At 43.3% G+C, this 12,033-nt stretch overlaps 1 protein-coding gene across 5 annotated transcripts in view; it reads right to left on the bottom strand.

Moving 5' to 3' along the window:
• The window catches only part of LOC118507139 (somatomedin-B and thrombospondin type-1 domain-containing protein), a 31,641-nt gene extending 20,433 nt beyond the window's left edge, over positions 1 to 11,208 (bottom strand). Inside the window, exons 1-2 of one of the 5 annotated variants that reach the window (XM_036045170.1) lie at positions 11,078 to 11,208; positions 9,902 to 10,290 (exon numbers count right to left, since the gene is read on the bottom strand). The gene's annotated coding sequence lies outside the window, so the exon portion shown is untranslated. Of the gene's footprint in view, positions 1 to 9,901; positions 10,291 to 11,032 lie in introns of all 5 variants that reach the window. The other 4 variants (XM_036045169.1, XM_036045171.1, XM_036045172.1 and 1 more) reach the window with 4 other exon arrangements.
• Between the last annotated feature and the right edge of the window lie 825 nt (positions 11,209 to 12,033).

The raw sequence follows: 12,033 nt of genomic DNA, 5'->3' as shown, positions 1-12,033 counted from the left end.
GTTTCACTTAGCAGCCGCACCGCGTCGGAAGGCAGAAAGGATTACAATCGAAATCCGATTTTGATTTGAAATGCTTTGCATGTTACGGATTGGTGTGCGCCGGGTCTTTGTCTTTTCGCTGCCAACTTGGAAAATGATTGACTCGGTGAGCAGTTAGATATAAATGAAATTTCTGGTGAACCAAAAGGGTTCGAGAGAAGATAGAGTAAATTATAAACCAATAATTGTTATTTGATATGAGCATTTTATTCACATCTCGAGAAGGATGAGTTGGCCAGGTACGCAAGGCCTAAAAGTATGCAATCACTTTATCCTGGCATGATTACCAGAACACTTTGCCGCTCAGAGCTTCGTTTTTGCACGCCACTAGGCGGGCATTTTGTAATTTAGGGAAAAATAACTTCATATTGCATAATTTCTGGCGTGTGAATCCATGCATTGACTAGAACATACTTTCAATTATAATTAGTATTGAACTGATGAATCGCAAATTATTTCCTATTAAACACCTATATGATTTCCTTTGAAAATGGTTAACTCCTAAACTTTGCATACTTTCAGGCGTTTAAAACACGTTTAAATCTTACGACAAGAAATGCATTTTTATGTATAAAGTTTTTGAATGTTTTTAACGTAATTTTTATAGTCTCTCTCTCTCTCTCTCTATCTCTGCATCTCGGATCCAACCAAAAATGAAGTACGACAAATGCAAAAAGCCTCCGAAAACCCGACAAACAATGTCCCTTAAAATCCATCTAAAAGGATCCCATTTCACGGTTGACGGCAAACATATTGTGGACCAAGCATCCCAACAACAACAAAAAAAGACAGCTTTCCTCCCTATAATAAGCTTCCACAGAAGAAAAAAACAAACCACTTACGGGCTACAATGCAATAACTATCTTTGCCGGAGTGTATCACCGTCACCACTCGAGCATCTCCAATTTCGTAGCAACATCAAGCGAAATTTTCATCTCACTTCAACTCAACTCGACTAAAACTCCAAGTCGGAAAAACACACGCCGCTCCGCCGGTGGCACCGGTCCGTAATATCACTATCAGCAGGTTCTGTGACAGCCAGGAAAACTGACTGACTGCAGCCGGGTTGCATCTCGCTGTTGCAAACACACACACAGGTGTCAGGAAGTCTCGGAGCCGGGCTCAGGAAGAGGACACGCCCGGAAGGCGCTACGATGCCATGCGATAAATCATGAGCCAACTTTTGCTTCGCACTTCACTTTTTCGGAGTTGTTGCCGGGTACGCCAGCACTCCTGCGTGCTGGAGAGGGTGAAAGTCTGAATGTTTTATAATTTTCCTGAGCAATCACTTTCCGGGGGTCGCTTCACCGTGGCTGGTTCGGGCGGTTACGCTATCACGGTGGATCATCACCCGTGGCAGAAGGGATAGCCATGAAGCCATGTTTAATCCTGACTGCCTGCCTGCCTATTGTTATGCTTCCCTTATCATACGTAGTAGTTGCCGGGTGTGCCTGGGCACGCTGAGACCCTGAGAAGGAACTTATTTGACGCCAGTTTTGCGACGCCTCTGGGGAAAATATTTTTCCCACCGACACACAATCACACACAACTCTTTCGGATGCTTTGTAGCTATTGGTAAAAGTGTGTGTGTGTGTGCAAGTTTGAGTGTAGTAAGACACAAAAGTTCACCCTATTTTCCGAAACCAATGAAAGAAAGGGGAAAAAAGAAAAAAACCTAGCATGAATAAAGCTTATGCATTTTCAATGCTCACTTTCTTACAATGATGACACACAAATTCGCAAGAAAAACCGAGCGTGGATCTTCAAAAGGAAGAACCAGCTTCTGCCTTTACCTCGCTAGGGGTAAAAAAAAGGAAAGCCGGATATAAAATAAGCAACCACGCGGGGAAAGAATAGAAAACTCATGCAAGCGGAACCGGAAGCCACCGACGTTTTCCGATCCAATTTCGAGAAAGTGTTGCAACATTGAGTATGCACCGGCTGGTGGTGGTGGTGGTGGTGATGGTGACGGTGCAGCGACAAAACAGGCTCTCGTGCTTATTTTCACATCACCGGATCGTTATCTGGATTGAACCATTTTCTTTCCTTTCGTGCCCAACAAAATGGAGAGACACATGCTGTCTTTTACAGCTGGAAGCCATTGTGACTCCTATTCGAAAGGATAGTTTTTTTGCTGTTGTCGTATCGTTATTTTTCCTTAACTAACGTCGGTTGTCACTATTTTTTGTTGTATTATTCAGACAGGTAGAAGTTGTGCAAAAGTTGTCTAGGATGGCAAAAAAAAACATCCACCGAGCATATGAACGGTTTGACGGGTTAAGTGCTTCGTGCGAGCTCGTGTTTGTGTCACACACGTTCGCACGTTTTATGACAGATCGAACTGACAGATAGCTCCATGGCGGGATAATATTTCTATAAGGACACCGGCGTTTCACACACACACACATGGAGCAAAAAAAAACGGCCCCTCTGTCACTTCTGGGCCGCACGATCGATCGATCGAGAAGGAAACATTCCTTCTCCTCTGCCAAGGAAAAACCGGTTCGAAATCGGTTGTAAATGTTATTATATCATCCCTCCGCTCGATGGCCGATTGTTTGACTTATTGATGCAGTTGATTGACACATTCGTTAGCGCGCGCATTGAAATGGAATCTCACCAAGACGTTGCGATAAGGCACGGGGAACCTCACCGGGAAGCAAGAAGGAGGCAAGCCAGCCCGAAAAATGCCGAACATGATTCAACTTTTCTTCCCACCGGTGGTAGGCTCTCTTGTTGTAACGTCATCGCGCGCGCTTTCGATTCGGATCGCACCTTCAGGCTGGGATTAGGATAAGGGTGGGCTTTGGTGGGCGATGAAGGGCGATAAACGGACAGGCATAGACTGCCGGTCCGGCCTCCCCGGCATCAGCCTATAATTGGTCACCGCGATTGTGAAACATTCCTTTTGCTGTCGGGTTTGAAAACCGACCGATGACGTTTGTGCGACGTGACATGAATGGCCACAAAAAGGCACGTTTAAAAAGGGAGCCTTGTTTAGCCGGATCGTGCCCGTTCGATCTCCGAGGCATTATTACGAGCTAACGGGGACGGAGGGAGCAGGCAGAGAGAGGGACCGGATTTTCAACCGAAACGGTGCTAGAGTGATTATAAAGTGCCTCGGAGCTTTGAAAAGCCACCGAAGACGCCTCCTACGCGACGGGATAGCAATTGTGTGTTCGACGACGGCAGTCAAAGGTCGCTAAATGGAATTGCACGACCTTGGAATCAGTTTCGTCCAAAAAGCGAAAGTGGTACGCCCCGAGTGAAGAAAAAAAACAGGGAACCCCGACCGACCGTAGTCAATTAATCAGTGCATATTTGTGTGTGTCGGAAAGGTGTTAATCGACGTCAAAAGGTTATTAATAATTTGTTCACACACAGAAGCCGGCGAGTCACGAGAGCGCCGAGTAAGTCGTCTTGCGGGTGACTTCTAAAGAAGGGAATGATTGAACTCCAGCTGTCGTAACATGATTCTTATGCAACGCGAACGGATAACCCAGCTGCGACTGGGAAGGAAAATAAAGTTTGCAACAGAATGCGTAACATAAATAGTTAGGAGGATTTTCCTCGAGAGGTGTGACTGTTAGTATTTTTAAAATCAATCGATCATCTTGATCGTTGTTAAAATGCTTTGAATATGCAAATTTAACTATATTTCAAGTGTTTTTTTGTTAAATCAATAGAACAACAGCAAAATTTAATGTCTTCTATTCCACGTGGTATTTCTTTAACGTGGTATGCAATAACAAAATTCTTTTTTTTATTTACAAGAGCTTTTTAAGCCCTTTTTTTAAACAGATGGAATTTTAACTAAACTTAAAAAATAATGAAAAGTTTAATAAGAAAAATACTCATGTGATAGCAAAATGATGACAACGAGTGCACAATGAATAAAGGATTCCGTAACTGAATTCCTCATGTAAGCAATTTTTATCGCTCAGGGTTAATGTTATTAAAATCAATATCTCAATATCAATATCAATATATTGAAATGTTAAAACTTCATCTTATTTACAATATCTATATTCCACGATGCACCTTAAATTAATCTTTAATTTTCACGCCTAAATGTATGCATAGGGTCTTAGCAGAATAATTTTCAAAAAAATATTAGCATAAAATTTATTCAACATTTTTGTATGAGAAAACATAAAATCCTTCATGATTTATATGCTTCATTACAGGTAGAGGTTCAATAAATCATAAAATGACAAATATGATTTATTTGAAATCTGAGATGTTTTTAAATCAGATGTTGATTTCAATAAAGCTCTTCACGTCAAAACTATTAATACCATGTGACATCCGCACCGCTACAAGACAGGAAGGCATAATTTGCTGCAAAAAGTATATATAACCCATTCATTTCCCTTCGTGCGCATAAAACCGGATGATTCATGCGCCTGTTCCGACAGTTTTTATGTCTTCATCATCAATAAACTCCAACTAGTGAGAACCGTGCTTCTTGATCTTTTGCTTTCCTGCCATAAATGAAACGAACCCCGCACGCGGCCATTTCGCACTCATTCACTAATAATTTACTGCAACCGGTCAACCGGGTGGCTAAGAATAAGAATATAAAATATTCCACCGCAAGAAGACGTAAATTTCTGTAGCGACGGGCTGTGCTGTTGCACAGTATTTTATGCTCGCACCTAGCTCCACTCATATATAAAAAGCTAACACACGCGCGCGCCATTGACATTGCCATTTGACAGTCTTAGCTTCGTTGATAATCAACGGCTCTAGCCTTCACCGGCGTCGCCGTCGTCGATGTCGTCAGCGACGGAAGGTTTAAATTTAATATCAATCCACGCGGCATCGATGGGTAATTTATTCAAAGCACATTTTATTCCTCATTTCCGCCCCGACGGGAATCAATTAATTAATCGCGGCGCGATACGCCGGCAGCCCTAAGCAAGCAGTACGGTTTGCGATCAACCCCGGACAAACCCACAACAGTGGCCAGGGTTGGTTTGACTGGGCTGGAAGGAAGTAAGGGTAACGTTATGGATTCGCTTTTAATTAAATCTCGCCCAAATTTGCACATGTTAATGATGAAGCCGTACTACCGGCCATATGCTGGTGTTTGGTTTTATACCGCTTTCCCGATGGTCGTGCGCTTAAATAAATTTAAGTATCTGGAAATTGAGGGAAAATCGACCAACTAGCGCAGAGAAATCTGTGTCCCAAAACAAGCCCGTGAGAAACAAACAAGATCTCATAAATAGTCCTCGCCCAGCTTCACCGACTCTGAACACCATTTATGACAGGCGTATAAATTCCACAAAAGGCACCTCACATGCGGTGCCGCTCAGCAGGTGTCGTATAAGTTTCTCATCGAGCGATTATTGCCCAACGATTATCTCGCTACCCTGTGCAGTTGAAGCCCTTTTTCTTGCGCCCCAAACAAAAGCGAACAGGGCTCGTAAAACCTGCGCCAGCCGAAACGAGCTGGTTAACCGGGTATAAGGGTTCGCCTGGCACCATTAATAAATTTGAAACGAATGATCCTCTCGCTGGGCGTGAGCATGAATGAACGTCGGGGTGTCCGTTTCCACTTGATGCATGGGTGTTGTAAGAAATCATCCAAGGACAAGGCCTGGTGTGATTATGAAGTTGAAAAGATTTAGTTTCTCCACTGGACAAACTCGTCTAACCGTTTGTTTCTTTTTTCTTTTTGTGTTGGTGCATCTCGAACTTTGAGGTTCGGAAGCTTGTGTCCCTTTTTCTTGGAGTCCAGTGTCTACAGTGGAGTAGAGTTTCAGAGTTGTTAGGGGTTTCTTCCCTTATTCTTATCTTGGAGCTGTGAGGCAAGCTTAATTTCTTTCACTCTCTTTTTTTCCCCTTGTCTGAAAGGCCTAGCAGATCGCGGTGTAATGCTATCAAGAAGCGACCACAACGCCGTCCAGCCGATAGACGAATCCGACTGCTTGGGAACAAGTTTTTAATTTGATAACAACTCCACCCCAACTCAGAGCCCACAAAAAGGGACAGAAAAAAGAAGTGAAAGAGCTTTATAAGTAACAGCAAAACATGACAAACAGACGCATGGCCCGGGCCCGCACCTGGTGTGGTCGAAGGGGATGATGGGGGAGGAAAACATGATCCCTTGGGAATGGTGTTGCATCGCTTGGAAAAGAGGATATTTTCCCAACCGAAGGCCGAACATCACATTTGAAAGCATCTTGCTCTTGGGAACGTTCTGCAGTGAGGTGTTCTTCAGCATCTTTTCCTCTTCCAGTCTCACCGGGCAGGAGAAACAACCAACGCCATGCCATCCTCATCGTCAAGGTATTTAATGTGCTTCGAAGGGCCGGCGGATTGTTCACCACTACATTATGCTTGCTTTCGCTCCTAATTTCATTCCTCATTCTATTCTGTAGCGACCGTGTGGACCGCTGACACAGCTCAGTACACTCTCCAGTTTTAATGAAGATCATGATGATGAAACAATTGAGCCATGTAATAGCGGCCCTGACTAGCCGTGCAAATGAAGGTCCGGACATTCATTCGTGATAGAGAATCCCAATGAAACAGGGGAGGAAAACGAAGGAAATCCAACATTTTCATTTTCCCAGATTCATTTATTCTAGCCCACTGGAAGGAGGAGCTACAAGGAGCAGACATTATTTTTTCGCACACATCCCAAACAGACACTCAATCCCGTTGCAATTTTTAGCCCCGGCAAATGTCAACCAATTTTCGTTCTGCGAAGGGGGTTTTGCTCCTTTCAGCCAGCGTAAAGGCAAGTTATTACAGCGAAAATGAGGTTAGCACCGGAGTGGTTAGTGGGTGTCCGCCGGTGCAGTAACAGCAAAACTTCATTTGAAGGTAATTTTATTTTAAAATAACAAAAAGAATCGCATTTGCGTTCGTTTTACTTTGTTTCAGCGAAAGTCCTTGACCTCTTTTGCGAGCGAGGGAGAGTAAGAAAAGCGGCGAGTTTAATTTTAAAACTAACCTTCGTGCGCTTCATCACACCAAACGCCGCTGTCCAATGAGGTTCTTTAAATACGACTTCAAGCATGAATCGAGCTCGTATTGAAGTGCTCATTAAATCCCAATATTATGTGGCAACAAATAGGAGGTACCAGCTTTATTTGAATTTTTTATTATTAACTACAGCTCGGAAAGGTGTGCTTACCCTCTTCAGAAAACAGTGGTTTTAGGTGACAGTTTGGAGAAGACGATGCATAAAATGTTTAGCATTATTAGGATTGTTCAAAGTTCAGTTTGGCTGCTGTTGTTTCGGATCATTTCACCCTCTCAGTCTAGATGGGCTGGCTCCCAACTTAAAGAACGAGAGGGAGACACAAGAGGAAATAGTGTGGCGAGGTATCACATCCAAATTACATTTTTAATGAATGCACCCTTCGCAGACCGTTTTTATCAAATCCAATTTAAAGTCTGACTCCCCGCCGTGCGCGTCGGGGACTGGGCCAGGCTGAGGCTCGCCCAGAACTTGTCGGACCCGAAAAAAAAAACACACGGTAACGCATGTTTTCCTGATCCTGATGCCAATCTCGGTCCCATTTCCGGGGACTCCGACCAAACAGAAAAAAACTGCGCGATATCACAAACCTCACAAATGAGTCGTATAAAAGAAATTATTTTTCTCTGCCTGTTATCGTTTACTACCGAGCCGCCTTGGCGTTGTTGCCTTGTTGCTTGACTTCCTCCCCCCGTACGGTTGTGGTTTAATTTGTTCCTTTTCCTGCTTTACGTTTCCGAGGATGAACTGAGCCTGACATTCCATTCGGAAACATTTTTTGATGGCCATTTCAATTTGGACGTTTCATTTCGGCGCTTCCTTCTCTCATTCCCGCTTCTTGAGGAATGCTTAAGATACTCGAGGGATAGGAATGAAAAGAATGAAACGAAAAAATAGAAGGAAAAAAGAAGGGGGGGGTGATTCTTTCCCCCACCCACCTTCGTGACCTTGTTCTAAGGGGCCAACCGCTCGTTGGTGTGCTGAGGTCATCATCAACAATCCGACCGTTGGCTGTTGTGGTTTTAGTACAACATCCATCAACAAGTTGCCCAGCGCTTTATGCTGTTGGCGGCAGCAAAGGGAAGAGCGGGTGGCGCGACAGGTACTAGGAGGATAAGGAAACGTAATGTAAAAGGATTCGGGCGAAGGAAACTTGTACTCTGGAAGCGATTTTTATTCATTCGCCATCAGCATTAAAGGGTTTTGCCGAATTAATTATAGGCTTCCCGTTTTATTACGATCGTGTTGTATGTTGTTTTTGTTGCTTGCTCTGTGTGCCCTGTCTTTAGAACCTCGCAGTACACACAACGAGCGAAGGTTGTAAATAAAAGTAAAACCAACTGAACGAGAAAAAAAAGACGGAAGAAAACAAGGTGAATTTGTGTGAAGCAATTAAAAAAGGCAAACCAAAGCCAGTGCTGGAGAGGATCATCCCGGATACCGGGCCAGAGTTTTTGAGTAATCATCACTAATGGAGGTGGAATAAATTAAGGAATAATATAAAAGGAAACCCTCTGCACAGGGAAAAAAGGGCCCCAAACTGCCCCCCAGCATACTGTGTGTGTGTGTGCATGCTAATGTGGGTAAAGGAGTGCTGTTTTGTTGCTAACTACTTCCGCCAGCAAGTGTTGGCTGAATGATGGAGGGCGATAGCCCATGCACATTGACCACACATGCCGCACAACCCTAGTTCAAGGCGAAGAAATTAATTTCGTGTGTGTGTGTTGTGTGTGTGTGTTGGTGTGGTTTAGGTCTACAATGTCTAGGACCATTTGCCGGTGCAAACAGATTAACACGTCGCTTTTTGGAACGTTTGCCAGGTTTTGTCTATGATTTTTTGGGATAACATCCAACACCCACCGAAGGAAAAGGTCAAAAGGAGCCCACTGCCATTATTGACACGTGGGTGTTAAGTTGAGTAAGGACGTTTGGGCGTTGAAAGGGCCTCAAGTTTGGGAACAATCTTGCAGATGGTCCTTTAAATAGTAAGGCTTTTTAAGGGACATTTTGTTCATAGCTTTGAATATAAAATTAAGATTCGTTTAAAAAATACTCAAAAAATTCCATAAATTTGTCGTTACAAGGATATAAGATAAATTAATTAAATTTAAATAAAACACAAAACCTGTAAGACACTTTAATGCTTAGTTCAAGGTAAATTTGAGGCATTTTGAAGGTTTTTCTTATTTTTCGCTTTAAGGCTAATTTAAGAGACATTTATTCGTTAATTGTATTCCGAAAAATCCTCCCTTCATTAGATTTTCGAATGAAAATTTCCTCAAAATTCCATCCGTGCGGTCCACGGGAAAATGTTTACAAATTTTTCCTCAAAACAAATCAATTTCTCTAAACAAAGCAAACCCAACGCGCCCGCTTCGCCTTCCCACAAGCTAACCGTTCTCACCAAACGGCACACTTTGATCGAGTGAGTGATGATGGAAAATCTCCAGGGTAAATAAACATTGGGACAATTTACGACATGAGCTTCTCAAGTGGCATCCTCACAAAACGAAGCCGTGACATCATCCCCACACGGAAGGGTGGCCGCGGTCGGGTTGGCTGTGGTGTTTAATTATTTTGCTTCACCACACAAGACACTTTCCACGGCAGCCGGCAGGCTCGGTAGCTCCGAAAAACACCAAAGTAACCGCAGAGTCGATTTGCTAGGGCTTTGAATCTGTTTTTCTCCCCAATTTTTTTGTCTTCCTCAGGTTCTTGAGGAGGAGAGTGTTGGGAAAACAATTTAGGTCCCAGCGTCACGCACCCTTCGCACACACACAAACACATACACGCAGCTTGTATACTGATAAACATCGATCTGATCCTCAGAGGGAAAAAGAAAAGTGTAAGCTTCACAGTGTTTACCTTCGGGATTTTCCTTGCTTTCCTAGCAGGCGGCTGAAGAACGATGTGTTGTGGGGAGGGAAAAACCAGCGAACGAAAACCTCCCAAACGAACTGAACGAGGGGAAAAAAGCTCACTTCACTTCACGAAAAGCAATAAACACCAATAACTCTCGCTCTCTCTCACTCTCACACACTTACACTCACTTACGCACATACATACACAAGCACAGACAATTGCACGCACTTTCGCCGTGTTACACAGCGAAGTAAAGACGCGCCGCGCGTAATCCTTTCAAATGCGTTTACTCCCTTTTTATTTTTGCTTCCGGCTGGCTCGCGGGCACAACTAGATCATTATTTATTTATGCTTTTTTATGCTGTGTGTCTTGACTCCTGGATTGCTGCTCCCTGCACAAGACGGACGAACAAGCAAACAAGATGGTGAGAATTCGATCATTCAAATGGCACTGAATTTTGAATTGTACGTGTGCGTGCGTTCGTGTGTGTGTTTTGTTTTATTTTCCTCGGTTTTATTGCATTTATTCCAGTCGCTGCAGATGTTTCCTTTAGCATACAGACACAAAAGCACACATAGTCGTTCACACTCACTGTAGTAACATATTTATTAAACAAAACCAGTACTCAGGCAGGGAACCGTGCGTAAACCCCTTACCCCAAGGTTTGAAGTACGTTTTTCCGGCTACTCGGTTCTTCGGTACACATTCGACCGGCACTTTTTTCCCTTTCAAGGTTGGATGTACTTTAAATTGGACGCAAAAAGAAAACACCACAGCCCACCACGAAGGAGCACGATCAACAGTGCAAACAATAAGGAATAAAATGCGGGGAAATGGAAGAAGCCTAAGAACACTAAACGAATTTAGACAAACAGAGGGAAGAAACTATCCGTTCCGGTGGGCACAGTGGTTAAAATCAATATTGCTCCGACCGACTCCGTTCCCCGCACGGAAACGCGTGTCGGAAATTCGCGATTTCCACGCGATTGCTTCACGCCGGAGCGAGTGACAAGGGTAAAATCGACTAAATCACCCGGCACACCAGTTACCAGAACCGATGCAGGGCGAAGAAGCCAGAGGACAAAAAATAATAAATTTAAATTTAAAGCTCCCTCGAACGATGGCACACAGACTGTTTTTAGATCAAAAGAAACACTGCTTTTACACGATGGATTTACACTACGGAACCCGGGGGGCTACTGCCAACTCGGTCACACACAGCGAACACTCCGTTTTTTCTCGACCGCACGGGACGACGCACGAGACTGAAATGAACGCGATGCTTCGGTATGCTGCGAGCATAAACGTGGGGTTGACGTGCGTTTTGCGTGATCGTACTTCCTGGCGGTGGGCTGGTTGGCCGCACCGGTTTCTCGCCCGCTGCTCGGGTCACTCACACCGGTCCAGGAGAATCGAGAGAGTGAGAGCTAGCAGTGGGAACTTTGTTATCCCAGTGTCACTCACCGGTGGAGTTTTATGCTTGTTCTTGAGTGGAGTCTACACACTGCCAACATCAAGTTATATTTGAAACTGATTGTACAACGAAGTGAAATATATTTATTTTATTCCTCAAAGATAAACAAATTGTATCTAAATACATTCAAGCGTTATGTTTTGTTGATTTGGACTTGCACTTAAATTAAGTATCCCGGATTCTCTTCTAGTATCTACGACAAAAGTCAAGCAAATTCAGCAAATGAAATCCGTTGAAAATACGTTGAATAATTTTGAATCTAAGCCTTATAAAATCTTGTTTAAAAATAAATATTACATTCAAATTATTTTACTTTTCTGCTCATTCAAAATTGTCGTCTATAACGAGTGCGACAAAAATCGAAATTGCATACATTCAGGCGTTGTGCTATGATCATGTTGTTCTGATGAAAATAAATTGTAATTCAGGAGATCTAATAAGGGATTGTTATACTAGTTAAGCACCAAAATACAAAAAACAGTTGTCTTACTGTTCTGGCCACTCACATGACCTTTTCGTTCTCATACAGAACAGTCCCAAACCAGTGTTACATATCCACTCAAAGCCGGTATGAGCCGTTCTGAATATTGATCGAAATGTTACGAGCTTTAAAGCATATTTTAATCCATGTCTCTACTGTTTCATGTGTTTTCAACAATT

The sequence above is a fragment of the Anopheles stephensi genome, chromosome 2 (assembly GCF_013141755.1).
Source record: "Anopheles stephensi strain Indian chromosome 2, UCI_ANSTEP_V1.0, whole genome shotgun sequence".
NCBI classification, from domain to species: domain Eukaryota; kingdom Metazoa; phylum Arthropoda; class Insecta; order Diptera; family Culicidae; genus Anopheles; species Anopheles stephensi.
The sequence above is the reverse complement of the archived record's forward strand: the minus strand, read 5'-3'. Positions and strand labels throughout refer to the sequence as shown.